The following is a 16,926-nucleotide window of genomic DNA, read 5'->3' as shown; positions in this document are numbered from 1 at the left end:
TTTCTCCGTCTTAAAACTTCCGAGATTGAAAAAGTTTACAAATCCAATTCCAACAAATTCACCTTCTCGTTCCTTTTCGACAATTATTCCTCTCTACCCACCGAAACCGGTCATAAATCGGGAAAGGTGTTCATCTCGGCTTTCTTTGCATTCGTTCTATTCCCAACTTCTAGGACCACTTTTGACCCCTCCATAACCCATATAGCCGGACAAGCATGTTGTCGCTGGGATTATTCGTACATGATCTTAGTCGAGACCTTTCTTTCCTTAAATCGTTCCAAATCTTCAAAAAAGGCTGTTTTCCAAGCGTCCAAAGGATTACTCCACTTGTGGTTCACCTCTCATATAAAGACTTCCCAACTCCGAGTGGGGTGCTATGAGATCAATGAGCACGTCCACCCTCTTAGATCCTTCCTCAAGTGTCAATCCCTTGTACCCAAATATTCATTTAAAAAGTGGGTTGAGCTATTGGACAATTTGAAACCCGAACATATTAGATGGCGTTTGACTTGGCCCAAGATCGTAGAGGCTCGCATTTCGGGTATTGAAGATAACCCTATTCCCTTATTGGGATGTATCGGCGCTGTGGCGTACTACCCCATTCGAGTGGTGAGGCAATTTGGAGTCTTACAAGAGATACCACCGGATGTTTGTCCCGGGATTTTCTCGTTCGACATGACACGAGGAAAGCTCACTAAGGAAACAAAGGAGTTGTATCGGGCCCGGATCAAGCTTATTCTTCACGCTTTGAAGAATTCCCCACCGCAACAAGTTGAATGGCCGGACTATTTGGATGATGAAATGAACGTTCACAGAGCCTCCAAGGAGTATATCCAGAAGTTTAAGGAGTATCGCCAATCAACGGTCGAGCCATATGTACCCGAGTGCGTATCTCCTCGGATTGAAGAAGTGGAGTCATATGAGCCAGAGTACATAGTACCATATGTACCGGGAGTAGAACCGTACATTCCCGAAGATCCGGAGCGGTGGATGTCGGCGGAAGGAGAAGACCCATACTTGTGGGATTCCGATGGATCAAAAGAGCAAGAAGAGTGGAAGCGTCCCCGACTTGGATAGATCCATTCCCCCATTTAGATTTTACATATTTGTTATCTTTTAGATACTTTTGAACAATTTGGTTTGTAATAAACACATATTATTTCTTTTATGAGCATTTCATGCATACATATAGAAAAGTCAATTACCACGGATCAATGTCTCCAATCCTTAATATTTCCCATACTGATTTGATATTCGAAAAACAGGTGAGTGACAAATACGAGGACTCGTAGCAAAACGCGCAAATTAAGGATGGAACAAGAAGAGCTCGCACCTCATGTGGGTAATCCGGAAAACCAAATGAATGTGATCGCCACAATGGTGGTGGAGATGAAGGCAATGATGATTGCAAGCCAGGGGAGATACCCCATCGACCCTAATTCTCAAGCTCTTGCGGGGCCATCCGATGGAGCGAACGCTAATCCGGCACCCGCCGCTAATCCCACTTTGAATCCGGAGAGACCGCCTAAGGATCCTCCTGTCGTGATAGATTTGGAAAAGAAGGAGAAACAGGTCCTCAAAATGGAAGAGGAGATCAAAAGGCTTGCCAAGATTGAAGAGTGTTTGGCAAGTCGGGGTTATAAACTCTCGAGGTTCGACAAAGTAGCACCATTTGAGAAGATAGAGGTTCCCGCTGACTACAATGAACCGGACTTTGTAAGGAGATATAATGGGACTGGGTGTCCCAAGGCGCACTTGAAGTATTATTTGCGCCGAATGTCGCAATTCTCGGACAATGTTCCGTTACAGGTTAACACCTTCCAGGAGAGCCTATCAGGGGCAGCCCTGGCGTGGTTCATTGAATTGGAGCCGGAGAGGCTCGCCGATTGGGACAAGCTGGTAGATGAGTTCCTTCGGCAATACAAGTTTAATACTTTGACCGCCCTCACCGGAGAGGACCTTCTGAGAACTACAAAGGGAAAGAGCGAGGCCGTTCGCGCCTACGCCCAAAGATGGAGGGCACCGGCTGTGCAAGTAAAGCCGCCCGTCCGGGAAGAAGAACTAATAGATCTGTTTCTCAAGGCCCTTCCATTTGAATTTTTCGACAAGCTGAACACCTCCGGGTGTCGGACATTTGCGCACCCGATCAAGGTGGCGGAGCGCCACGAGTGGGCATTAAGAGAAAAGAAGATACCCGATGCGCCTTTTAAACGCCATTACCCTTTGAGAAGGGATAATAGGGAGCAAACTGGAGAAGTAGCTTTTGTCCCTAACCCGCCAAAGCCCAGAAATTTCTCGCCTTCAATCCCTACCCAAGGAACATCCTCTTGGACCGCTTCCAAACCACCGGAATTCAGAAAAAAGAACCAAATTGTTTTCACCCCACTACCCCGACCCTTATCCAAATTACTACCAATGCTTCCGGAAAACCGCCTAGTTGCAAAAGAGCCACCTAGAGCTCACCCGCCAAGATTTCCTGGGTATGATGAGACCCGGACGTGCATATACCATATGGGAGAAAGAGGGCATAACGCGGACAACCTGTCTCGCTTTGAAGTTCAAGGTGCAAGCATTGATCGATGGAAAAGTTCTAGAGTTCGATAAAGATGAACCAAATGTGCAGCGGAACCCGCTACATCGAGCATCGCGAGGTGAACGCGATCTTTGGAGGTGAAGAGGAGGAGGTTCCGGAGTTCATAGTGGACATGAGTAAAATGCGGGATGTCTTGACATTGGCCTCGCAATACCCGGAAGGAGAAAGTATTTCCCGGGAGCAAAAGGAGGTTTGCTTAGAAAAGCTGATTAACTTGGGCATCATAGGAAAAATGGAAGACGTCGCTTTCAAGGGGACCTACGTGGCGGTGGACATGCTATCCGAAGAATTTGCGATGAAACCTACGAGGGGAGCTGTTTTAAAAATACCCTCGGGATATTTGATGAACATCAAAGATGGCCAAGAAATTGAAGAGATAGACGAATATGAAATCCGTCTAGATAAGGCCCGCCGAGGCGATAGAAGGTTTTTGCAAAGGGCCCTAGAGAGGGGCGAGATAGTGGATAATCTTGGAGAAGATAGTGGTGGCTACAACTTTAAAGTGCTATATTCGGCGCCTCCGAGTTTCTTTGTTGATTCTGGAGATGTAGTCCCCGATGGTTGGGGAGTAATGGATGACCCCGAAAGTGAAGAATTTGTGGGAACGGTCGATGAAGTCAATGACCAGGCCGTCCCTCAAAATGAACAGGAGAATCGAGAGGTCGATATGCGACTTACTAATCTGGAGACGCACATGAGTCATTTAACAACTATGGTAGCAGATTTATCGCAATTGACGACCAAAAGGAATACTATGGCGGTAGAAGAAAGCATGCAGATTCTGGAGATACGGCGGGCTATAGATACACAAAATCGAAAGATCGCTCTCTTTGGAAGAGCAAGGGGACAATGTGTCGAAGAAAATGGATGAGTTGAAGGAACTGATTACGCCACTCACCCAAGCAAGAAATGTTCCGCCCCAAGGCGTGAACCCAAGAGTGGTCTTCCGCACGAAGTATAATGGCGCTGGGTGTCCTTCGGCGCATATATCATACTATCTTCGCCAAATGGTTAGCCACCATGAAGATGACGAAACGCTGATCCGAAATTTCGGACATAGGTTAACGGGCCCCGCATTAGCATGGTTTCAGTTAATTGACCTAGGCCGGGTCTCGAGCTGGGAGGATTTATCGGAGCACTTCTTACGTCACTTTGAAGCTGGAATTAGGGGTTATTTCACTAAGGACAATTTGCTGAATATCGGGAAAGGTGAAGACGAGAGTTTTGAACTCTTTGCAAGGAGATGGAAGAAACATGCTTGTGATGGTACAACCGCCGTTTGTCGGAGAGAGAAATGCTTGGAGTTCGATCGAAGTCACTCCCGTGAAATACTTTGACCGCATGTATGCATATACCTACTCCTCATTCCAACATATGGTGGAAATTGGTATGAGAATTGAGGGGATTATCCTAAGAGTCGAAGAGAAAGGCGAGAGGGATCCGAATGAAGAAAATGCCACGATGATGAGGCCAGGTCCAGAACATAACCCCGAAGATGTTCATGAGGATGAAATGATCGGGATGGTAGATACCCCGATTCGTTTCGTGATTGATTTGAACAAAGTTGATAACTGGGATTTGGAAGCTTCTAGTTCGGAAAAACCATCGACATCCGGATCACCACCAGAAAAGATCATACCGGTGAAGATTAAATTACCACCTGTGGAAGAGTACAACTCGAAGGCGGTGCATTGGGATTATGGAACGGGCGAGATCGACGCCATAATGAGATCGGGAAGATGTTATCCCCCGAGAGAAGCGGATTCCGAAAAGAGAGTCCCAACTGCGGAAGAAGTTGAGAAGTTGCAATCGGTCGTAAGGACCGGTGAATATGAGGTCGTTGACCAACTGCGGAAAATGCCGGCCTGATTTTCCTTATTAGATCTCTTCAAAAATTCTGAAAAGCATAAGAATGCCCTCCCGAAGGTGCTGGATGAGGTGCATGTTCGGGAAACCATTAACGAAGTACAACCGGGGGACTTCGTAGGTGCTATCCTCTTAAAAGATCAGATATCTTTTTCGGATGAAGATTTCCCGAAAGAAGGGCGAATCCACAACGAGGCTCTCTACATCGCCGTGAGGTGTCATGGAAAGGAGGTTCCTCATGTTCTGATTGATAATGGCTCTGCTTTTAACCTATGTCCTCTGAGCACTTTGAGAAGCTTGGGGATCAATGAAGATTTTGTGAAAACATCCAAAGCCACCATCCGGTCATTTGACGGAGTCTCCAAGAATGTGGTAGGAGAGATTGAGTTGGACATTAACATTGGACCGGTGACTTTCTCCATACCGTTCCAAGTCTTGGATATTCCTAGCGCCTTCACCTTGCTCCCGGGAAGACCATGGATTCATGTGTCCGGAGCGGTACCTTCCTCCCCGCATCAAAAGTTAAAATTTGTGGTCAAGGGTCAGTTGATCACCGTCCATGGCGAGACAGGACATCGGGCCGCTTTAAAAGGGATGATTCCATACATTGAACCCTCAAAGGAGGAGGAGCTGAGTTATCATACCTTCGACATTGTATCTGTCATGCACGTGTCACCGGATGCAAAGGTAGCTATACCAGAGCTTTCGAGACCTGCGACTATGGCGGGAAAAGTGCTACTCTCGAATGGATTTATTCTAGGTCTTTGGGTTAGGGAAACACGGTCGGGGAATCCTTAACCCTCGAACTTGAGCTCAAATGACCACAAGGTTGGTCCGGGTTATAATGGAATAGCGAAGAATAATACAGGTCGAGGCCGAGGTCGAAACAAGTGTTATGGAAACCGTGGACGCCGTGGACACCAAGGTGGCCGTTTTATAGGTACCGATGCATGGAAGGCCAAAGGAAAAATGTTCCTGAACCCCTTATTCAAGGTATTCTCTAAGGGAGGCAAATGGCTGGAAGATGAAGACATCACTGAAGATGCAGAGCCGGACTTATTCAACCCGTTCCTGGATAATCGGGTGAACGTGATAATTGAGTGGTTGGACGATGATTTCCCCACCCCCGAGTAAAAGGCTCTTTCTGAACTTTATCTTTTAATGCATTTTGATTACTGCATTTGATTTTGAAGCATCTTTATTGTTTTTAGCACCCTTTGGGTCGCATCTTGCGATCCAAGAAGTGCGATCTTGTATTGCTCTTAATTGCATCTATTAATGAAAATCATCACAAATTTGATTACAGACATGTAGAGCAACGGATTGGTCCGATGATGACAATTGATTCTACCATGAAACTTGAGGCCTGATCCGCCATATGATCTTGGGTTTTAAATAATTTTTGAGAACCAGGATGTCCGGAAGATCGTGGACTAGTTCTCCTTTCTTTGTCTAAAAAAATTGGAATTTGAAAAATGTTTTCATGATAAAAATCATGCATCCTTCAATTTTATCATCTTTGAATACTAACCTTTCATGGTGCATTTCGGGCATGTCATCCCATCCATACATAACAGAGTTAATATGTGACTCGGATCAGCTCGATGACTATGCATGCGAAGTTGATATAGACGAGGTTGATGTGAGCGATATCAAGAAAGAATGGGATTGTTTTGAAGAATCTAAGCCTCCTATTTCGAAGAACCTATCACTATTAATTTGGGGGATTACTTGCGTTAAGGAAGTGAAAATAGGAGGGCACTTGTCCGCGGCGAGATGTTTTAAGAATGATGGCATTGCTCAAAGAATATCAAGATATCTTCGCCTGGTCATATGCTTGACATGCTTTGGGTCTAGATCGTGAAATTGTAGAGCATGCTCTGCGCCCATAGATCCTTCTTGCACACCAGTAAATCAATCGCCCGAGAAGAATGAATCCCGAATCGCGAGATAAAATCAAGGAAGAGGTGATGAAGCTCCTTAAGGTTGGATTTATCGAGGCTGTCCCATATGTTGATTGAGTCGCCAACATCGTACCAGTTAAGAAAAAAGATGAAAGAATCAGAATATGCGTGGATTATCGGGACTTGAACAAAGCTAGTCCGAAAGATGATTTTCCCTTGCCGCACATTAATGTACTCGTCGACAGTATCGCGGGCTTTGAATTATTCTCCTTTATGGATGGATTTTCGGGATATAATCGAGATCATGCTTGAAGGAAGAAGATAGGATCAAGACCTCATTCACTACGCAATGGGGAACTTTTCAGTTACAAGGTAATGCCATTTGGATTGAAAAATGCGGGGGCAACATATCAAAGGGCTATGGTAACCCTTTTTCATGACATGATACATAAGGAAATTGAGGTCTATGTGGACGATATGATTGCCAAGTCCAAGCCTGGAGAAGACCATGTTAAAGTGCTGAAGAAGTTATTTGATCGATTGAGAAAGTATAAGCTCAAGTTGAATCCGACAAAATGTGTATTTGGCGCAAGATCCGGAAAGCTGCTAGGATTCGTGGTGAGCAGCCGTGGTATTGAAATTGACCCTTCCAAGATTAAAGCCATATGGGAAATAGGAACTCCTTCCACTGTCAAGGAAATAAGGGGCCTACTTGGAAGGTTGAATTATATATCCAGATTCATATCCCAACCGTCGAAACAAATGAAACCCTTCTTCAAGCTGCTAAAGAAAGGTGCAAAAGTGAAATGGGATGCGAGAATGTCAACAAGCATTTGAGAAGATCAAGGAATATTTGGTACGACCTCCAAGATTGGTACCTCCTATCCCTAACATTCCTCTAACTCTATATCTGACAGTCAATGATGAATCCCTGGGAGCTTTACTTGCCCAAACTAACCCCAAGGATCGTAAAGAGCGGGCCATATATTATTTGAGCAAAAAGTTCACAACATCCGAAGCCAAGTACCCAGCGGTGGAAAGAACTTGCGTAGCATTGGTTTGGGTCCTCCACAGATTGAGGCAGATATCGCTGCATTATTATATAGAATTGGTCACTGAGAATGACCCTATCAAATACCTTTTGGAGAAGCCAACATTGTTGGGAAAGATGGCTAAATGGCAAATACTGCTTTCAGAGTTCGATATCAAAACCTCTCCCCAAAAGTTTGTCAAGGGAAGAGCGATTGCGGACATGCTAGGCGAGAATCCTCCTAAGGATGTTTTAGAGCAAAACAAGGGAGGTCAAATTCTGAACATATCCGAAGACAAATGGACAATGTACTTCGACGGCGTAGTGAACCTCACTGGATCGAGTGCATGGGCGGTTCTGATATCCCCCGAAGATCAACATTATCCGGTTTCAGCCAAGTTGGTATTCCCCTGCACCAACAATATTTCTGAATATGAAGCCTGCATTCTTGGGTTACAATTGGCCATATCATTAAAGGTGAAGAAGCTGTTGGTATATGGAGATTCCATGCTAATCATTTTACAAACTCAAGGGGAGTGGAAGACAAAAGATCCCAAGCTTATTCCCTATCATAAGTACCTAGAAAATCCAATCCAACACTTTGAAGAGATCACTTTCGAATATCCGCCAAGAACTCGAAATCACTTTGCTGATGCTCCGGCCACATTATCGGCAATGTTACAAATGCAAGATGGCCTTGAGATAGAACCGTTAAGGATTGACATCCTTGAGCAACCCGTATACTGCATGGTCATTGAAGAAGAGCTTGATGAAGAACCGTGGTATCATGACCTTAAAAATTACCTACTGAAGGGCGAATTCCCACAAGACAGTCAACCGAAGATAAAAAGTACATAAGCAAGATGGCATCTAAATTTTTCCTCGGCGGACAGATCCTATACAAGAGATCCTTTGACTCGGTCTTGCTGAGGTGCGTGAATTCCAAAGAAGCAAATCTCATTATGAAAGAGATTCATGAAGGAGAATGCGGATCGCATATGAATGGCCACCTCCTCGCCAAGAAGATTATGAAGCTCGGGTATTCTTGGATGACTATCGAGTCGGATTGTAACCAGCATGTTAGATCCTGTCATCAATGTCGGGTATACGGCGACAGGGATAAATGCGCCGCCAACCGAGCTACATCAAATGTCGAACCATGGCCATTACGCATGTGGGGAATTGATATGATTGGCCCTATCAACCCGAAGGCCTCCAACGGACATCGCTTTATTTTGGTGGCTATTGATTATTTCACCAAATGGATTGAAGCTAGCTCATATACCAATGTCACTGCGAATAGTGTGGCCAAATTCATCAAGCGAGATATCATCTCAAGATATGGGATTCCAAGAGCCATCATTACGAGACAATGGCTCCAATCGAACAACAAGGTAGTCGATCACCTATTGGAGCAATTTAAGGTACGACACTTTAATTCTTCACCTTACCGCCCGCAAATGAATGGAGCGTGGAAGCGGCAAACAAGAACATCAAGAAGATATTGGCCAAGACTGGCTGAGAAGTATAGAGATTGGCACGAAAGATTGCCATATGCTCTTATGGCTTATCGAACTTCAATACGTACTTCAACCGGGGCAACTCCCTACTCTTTGGTATATGGTATGGAAGCAGTCCTACCGGTAGAGGTGGAAATCCCCTCTTTAAGGATTCTATCTCGGGTAGAGCTCACGGAAGAGGAGTGGAACCGGCAGAGACATGAACAGTTAAATTTGATTGATGAAAGGCGATTAATGGCTATCTGTCATGGTCAGAGCTACTAGAAGAAAGTGGCCAGAGCTTTTAACAAGAAGGTTAAACCTAGAAATTTTGAAACAGGGATGCTAGTTGTGAAGAAAATGCTCCCAAATGCCCAACATCCAGGAGGCAAATTCATGCCAAATTATGAAGGCCCTTACGTGATTCAAAAGGTCTTATCCGGAGGAGCTCTTATACTTGTAAACATGGATGGAGAAGAATTGGCAAGTCCAGTGAATTCGGATGCCGTGAAGAGATATTATCCTTGAAATAAAATTGAGCTTGAGCAATTGATGAGCGATCCCGAGTCACATAAGATTTTGCATTCGCATGACATTTGCATACATGCATTTGCATATGTCTGTATTTTGTAGGTGGACTGGGAATCATGAAGAACTTTGCGAGCAAGCGATCAAGCAAGGGAAGTTACCCGGTATTTTGGATTACAAATTTTGAATATCTTTAACTGATTTGTTTCCTTTTGTTTTTACGGGAAACGGGAGTCGACATCCGAAGGAGGTAGAAAGGAGTCGCTCCGGGATTTGAAAATTTCGTATATCTTTGAACTGATTTGTTTCCTTTTGTTTTTACGGGAAACGGGAGTCGACATCCGAAGGAGGTAGAAAGGAGTCGCTCCGGGATTTGAAAATTTCGTATATCTTTGAACCGATTTGTTTCCTTTGGTTTTTTACGGGAAACGGGAGTCAACGTCCGAAGGAGACAAGAAGAAATCGCTTCGGAACTTAAAATTTTAAATGTCTTGAACTGATTGTTTCCCTTTTGTTTTTACAGGGGACAGAAGTCAATATTTGAAGAAGACAGGTTTGAGGTTCTCTTCTTTACAAAGTATTTTCATACACTGTCATGCTTAAAAATTTAAAAAATTTTGGATTCGTGAAGCTACAAAGCCCTTTCAAAGAAGCATCCCTTCCAAATTACAAAAACATCTTCCGAACATATCTTTTGATAAGAACATTTTGCAAGCGATGAATTTTGATGAAAACGCCCTGAGTTTCTATAAAAGGGCATGCTTTGAAAGTTTTTCAAAAGAATGATCCTTCAGATGAAAAGAGGCAAGCATTATCCTCAAACATGTCCCCGATACACTTGAGCGATGAGTGAGAGTGATAGAGCGAAAGAGCTTAATTTTGGGACGTAGGGATCATTCGCGGTGATTACGTGGTTGAAATGATGAAAGGCATTTCCATTTCAAAATCATCCACACACATTTATATCCCTTGATAACCACTCTGAGCCAAAAAGGGAGAATTTTATGAATATAACCCTGTCAAGAACCACCCCACACTGGGGCATATTTAGAAGTTCGGTGGATGATTCCTTGGAGAAAAGGTCGGGTAAGACTTTATTGTACTTGACTGTATCAATCTTTTTGTGATAGCTTCGGGTGATTTCTGGCAAAGACTTGGAACACCTCAAAGTGAAGAAAAGCACTTCATTTCTATATCCCAAACACTTACCCTTTGAAAAGCCAATTTGAGCATTTGAATGTTCATTTCTAAACCCTTGTTGGTGATCACCTCCCTACACCGGGGCAAACAAAGGAATTACCAGCAATGAGTCAAAAAGCGTGATCGGAAGAATTTTGATACTGGTCTCAAAAGAGCCGATCAATGCGAAAATGATAAAGAATGAAAGGGCTAGAAAAAGCAAAGTGCTTGGTAAAAGCAAGGCCAAAGCCCATGAAAAGAGCATCCCGAAAAGGGGCAATTCCTAAAGAAAAATCATCAAGATGAAAAGAGGAAAATCCTCAAAATCGATTGAAGAAAGAATGATCATGAATCTACTGCGAAAGTAAATGAATGCTGGTTAAAATGTCAAGGTGATCACCAAAGTTCACCCCTCTTTTGAAAATATGGCCATTCTTAAAGATGCTACCTTAAGCCAAGATACAACCCGTCACCAAGACTTTTCTGATCTAAGAGGTGTTTCGGGTTAATGCAAGAAATCATACGAGAAGCTACCGCTTAAAGAGGTAAGTACAATCCTGTCTTATCATGACTTCGGGGTTCTTGACTTGTAGACCCGAAGAAGCTATTGTTGATCAAAATTCATTTCTAAACCTTAAATTGAATATCCTTTGATAAGCCTTTGACTTGGTCCGAATTACGGTCCTTTCTAAAATGCCTTCTCCGATTAGTCGGATTGTATGCATCTCGAATGATCCCGAAACCTCAAGGTTAGGTTTCTCGTGAGCAAATTTGAATATTAAGAAAAGCCTTCCCAAATGGTGAGAAGCCCTCTTGGATGAAGGAAAACTCTTTTGAAAAACTTTTAAAACAATCTTTTTGTAGAACACTCGGGATGTGTCACTCAAAGTCCATCCCCAGTGAAAATTTGAACTTGTGATTGGACACATTTCCTTCACAAATATTTTTGAAAATTTGTCCGGAATTCTTAAATTTCTCCCAAGAACTTAAAGTTGTCATACTAATGATATTTGATTGAACTTTCTGCGGGTTCCCCGGTGATCCCAAATCCTCGGAAAAGTTACATTTTAAAGATTTGACTAACTTTGATTTTCTGCGGGTCTTTCGGCATCCCTAGGTCCTCAGATTCTCAACTTTGAAAATTTGAAATAGGGTTTGAGCTCTGTAGGTACACTAGTCAACCTAGGTCCTCGGATGGCACCCTCTCGGACGGTGAGTAGCCTGGAGAGACGAAAACCGATCTGCTTATTTGAAAATTTGAAATAGGGTTTGAGCTCTGTAGGTACACTAGTCAACCTAGGTCCTCAGATGGCACCCTCTCGGACGGTGAGTAGCTGGAGAGACGAAAACCGATCCGCTTATTTGAAAATTTGAAATAGGGTTTGAGCTCTGTAGGTACACTAGTCAACCTAGGTCCTCAGATGGCACCCTCTCGGACGGTGAGTAGCTGGAGAGACGAAAGCCGATCTGCCTTTTTAGATGGTGAATCCCCGCACGGAGGATAGCCAATCTCTTTTAAATAGGTGAAACCCCTTTGTTACAAGGGTGAACCTCCCCTCGAACGGTGAGTAGCTGGAGAGACGAAAGCCGATCCGCTTTTTAGATGGTGAGTCCCCGCATGGAGGATAGCCAATCTCTTTTAAATAGGTGAAACCCCTTTGTTACAAGGGTGAACCTCCTCCTCAGACGGTGAGTAGCTGGAGAGACGAAAGCCGATCTGCTTTTTAGATGGTGAGTCTCCGCATGGAGGATGGCCAATCTCTTTTAAATAGGTGAAACCCCTTTGTTACAAGGGTGAACCTCCCATCCAAGACGGTGAGTAGCTTCCTAGATGAAAGCCGATCTGCCCCTTTGTTTAAAAATGTTGAGTCCCCAATGGATAGTCAAACCCATTTTGAATAGGTGAAACCCCTTTGTTACAAGGGTGAACCTCCCTCCTAAGTCTTCAAATCACCACTCGACACCGGACGAACGCTGACCATTGCAAATCTCGCCGTTCATCCAAAGGTAATTCCATACACTAAATCTTTCAACCTCAGATCAACAAATCTCAAACCATATACAAAGGAGCCACGGGTAAATCTCTCTTCTTATCTCTCTTTCATATAAATGAGCATGAACTGAAATAATTCCCCACAGTAGTCGAGCTTTAACGACAGAGGTAAAGTAATCGAATGTCAAGACTTATTTTCTTTAGATTTTTTCCCAAGCAGAGTCGATTAAGGATCCAGGTGTCACCTTGTCTTTGAAAGCAACCTCTAACCGAGATTACTTTCAAAGAGGGGCAACTGTTGACACATGAATTTTTAGTCGGTTTTCCTTTAGTTTTATTTTCCAAAATTCACTAAAAATTCATAAAATAATTTTTCATATTTTTCACATTTTTTTAATATTTTCGAAAAATAGGAAAATACTTGAAAAATCATAAAAAAATACTTTTCGAGGTCACAAAAATACAGAAAAATGTCCAATATTTTTCTTTTAATTCCCTTTTCATATTGACCTCAAGAAAAATCAAAAATTGAGTTCAATTTTAGGTGTTCCTTCACAACGCCTAAGGTTCAATTTTCATAAAAAATACCAATTGAGTCTTTTTATTTGCAATTTTTTGCACATCTTAGGTCTAGACATTCAATTGCAGTCCTTTTGAACTTCAATTTGATCAAATGCACCCTTAATTGCGCAAATTGCACGGATTGCACAAAATTCCCAAATTATTTGCAATTTAGTCCCTCAATTTGCCAATTTTTGAAATTACTTTTAATTGAGAGACTATCATGGTAAAATTGGACTGTCACCCTATGTTTTCACACATCCCGAATCAATTGGCATAGGTCTCGGGGTCCAATTTGATCGAATTGACACTCAATTGAACTTTTCCCCAATTTGCCGATTTAGAAAAATTTGGGGATTTCATATAAATTGATGGGAAATTTTGGGCAAAAACACATTTCTAGACAATATCCAGGCCCCCGAGTCCAATTTTGTGGTTTAATTGTAAAAATTCCCACTCAATTTCGTTTAATTTTGAAAATTGTGAAAATTCCACTTTATGCGAACCGGTTCGAGACCGGTCTGGCATCAGCCCGGTCGGACCGGCCGAACCGGTCCCGAGCAGTATCGTCGTCTTCAACAGAGTTGGGCATTTTGCGGGTTTGCGAGCTGAAATTCAACAACCAAATTGGAGTTCAATTCATACCTAATTGAATCAATTAAGGTGGGGCTTTTGACCTTCGGACCAAGGCACGTCGATTGCCACCGGCGGTCCGGCCAATGGCCGCCGGAGGTGGCAGGAATTGCAGGTCAAAGGTCCGGCGACGCAGAAAGTCAACATTTTCAAGTTTAAGGCTAATTCACGCTCGCTCGTGCGATTTTTGAAATCAAGTATAAAAGGCAGGGATGATTCTAGAACAGGGAGAGGCTCATTTTGGCTCGCACGACAACAGAATAGAGAGAGAAAGAGAGAGATTAAGAGAGAGAGAAGCTCCGGCGACGCAATAGTCGGAGTTGCGGACCGAATCTGTGAGGTCTTGGCCCAATCGATTCAGAGCCAATCGGAGCCGGCGATCAAGTTCGGAAGTCCACCGGAGCCGAGGAGAAGCGATCGCAACCGCCAAATCAGCTCGGCGTCTTCAAAACAGGTAAGTTGAACTTCAAACCTTGCTTCGTGCATCAATGGCATCTTGAGGTTCCGAGTGCCATCTTTGAAATTGCCTGTGTGCGTTTTGTTACGGAGCATTGCTGATCATCATCGCACCTCTTTTTGTCATGATTTTGCACAAAACCCGTCAATCGAGTCCAGTAAAACCAACCTCCATGGCCGTCTCACTGTCGAAGCTCGTCCAAGTAATTGGACCAAACCAGGTCAATCGACTGCGGGTAAGGTTTCGAACCTCTTTAGAGTGTATCTTGTGAATGAATCAAGCTGTCATGCTCTTTATTATGCGATTGAGTTCCGCAATTTTGAATCATGCGAGTTCGATTAGTGTGCATTACGTGGATGATATTGTTCGATTTTTGGACATATTGATCTAGTGTTTCTCACGAGTCTTTTGGCGTTGGTTTGAGGTCATTCCGGCGAGATCTCACCGTTGGATCTCGCCGGAGGAACCTCAGCCGTCCGTTCTGCGTCGTCTCGAGGTAGATGACGATGCTGAGGTGTCAAGTCAACTAGTCAACTAGCTTAGGTGTCACCTTGCCATTGGTCCGGCCCTAGATCCGAGTCGGCTCGGCCGTTGGCGCGAGCGAGCCGACTCGGATCCGATCCAACGGTCCAAATTAATAGGTAGATTTGATTCCGGACCGTTGGATCGCGTTTTTGTATTTTCGAAAAATTGATATATTAGATTGAAATAAGAAATAGTAGAACGGTGCCGTTTTAGCCAATGCATGCGACGTCGTTTTTGGCTTCAAAGGGAATGAACGGTCGGGATTAGATCATAGGTTCAATCGCGACCGTCCGAGTGTTTAATTCATACGGTGTTGTTTCGGTAAGAATAGGATGAACGGCTGAGATTAGATCTAGGTTAGATCTTGACCGTTCGTTCATTAAGGCTATACGGCGTCGTTTTATACTTGAGCGAGTAGACGGCCCGGATCAAATTTAGAGTAGATCGTGATCGTCCGTCCTTTAATAACCGGAGGCGACGTCGTTTTTGTGTAGAAGGTTGAGACGTCGCCGTTTCTATCCGAGGGAGAGTCGACGGTTGAGATTAAATCTTGAATTGATCTCGGCCGTCCATTCCTTTTCAGTATATTTGAATATTAGGAATTAATATTAGAAAATCAAAAAAATATTACATAAATAGGGGACGTTGTCGTTTTGAGTGATGAGTGGTCTCCGGGCGGTCGGACCGGGTTGACCGGTCGTTGACCGGGTTGACCCGGTCCGGTTCATTAATAAAAAAATTAAAAAAAAAATAAAAAAAGAAATTTCCAAAAAAATCCAAAAAATTGCAAAAATTCATAAAAATTCCCAAATTTTCACAAAAAATTTCTAAAAATTCCTAGATCGATTCGGGACTCATAAAGTCTGGATCGAAAATTTTGAGACTTCGAGGGTCGATTAATTTCGATCCGGAAAATTTCCAATATTTTTGAAAAATAAATGAAAATTCCAAAAAAAATAGAAAAAAATTAGAAAAATTCCATAAAATCACAAAAAATGGGAAATGGCCACATTCAACTGGCCCGATCTCGATTTTGTGGTTTTCGGGTCCCGAACCCCAAAAAATGACCATTCTACCCTTCCGGGCCTTCCGCCCCAAATTTTCACCAAATCACCCCGGAGCCCGAATTTGATTTTTTGTGTGGGCTGATAGGGCCATTTTAGACATATCAAACCTTGATTGATTGATTTGTTTGCTTGTGATTATTTTGATTGCGCATTTAATTTTCATGATTGTGATTGTTAGGAATAGTAAAATCCCATCTGCATGAAAACCTAGAATTGTTAGGGCCTACCTCACCCGATATTACATCTGTATGAATTCTTAGGTTAGAAAAACAATCAACATCGGTAACCGAAAGGGCGTCAAATATAAAATTTGGCGTAACCAAGTCCCCGGACCCAAAATCTCTGGTTTTCGCGGAACCGAACGGTTTCTCCCGACCGTTCGGTAAGGTTTTCCGATCGTACCTTCCAATAAATCGATCGGTGGCGACTCCAAATTGCATGTATATCTCGCACATGCCACCCGACCACACAAGGTCAATTTCGATATTTGATAAATTTTACCCGACATCGCGATTCGAGTAATGGGTCTTCGGAGAGACCCGCGATCCTTAAAAAATACCCCGCCGACAACCGGGGGTCCTATAAAATTTATAAAAGAGGAGGATCGGCTCGTTAACCTCTTCGCCGGACGGACGGAGGGTCGCGACACCCAATTTCCCTATCTAAGCGATGGTGTGTGTTTTTCGTATAAACGTACGTTACGTATGTACGTTAAAAATGAAAACTAATGATAGAGGGTTTGGCTTAGATGAGCCTTTTAAATTCTTCCCTTCCCACCCCTTCGGATAACGTCGTCCATCAAGACGTTATCGTAACCTTTGGGCATCGTGACTCTTGGATGAGAACAGTTATCACTCAAGTTAATGCGATCATTAAACGCTAATGAAATCAAATGTGGGATCACATTATCTATAAAATAATATAACATTCTTCCACTTGATCCCAACATTTCATCAAACGAAATATTGAACTGAATTCACAAAAACTTCATGCTGAAGTCAAAGTACATGAATCATGGCGATATGTCCTCTTAGAACGAATAGTATCTTCCATGTATCACAATGCACCTTATCTCATCTAAATCAACCCAT

The sequence above is a fragment of the Rhodamnia argentea genome, chromosome 7 (assembly GCF_020921035.1).
Source record: "Rhodamnia argentea isolate NSW1041297 chromosome 7, ASM2092103v1, whole genome shotgun sequence".
Taxonomy (NCBI): Eukaryota; Viridiplantae; Streptophyta; class Magnoliopsida; order Myrtales; family Myrtaceae; genus Rhodamnia; species Rhodamnia argentea.
This window is presented reverse-complemented; position numbering follows the sequence as displayed.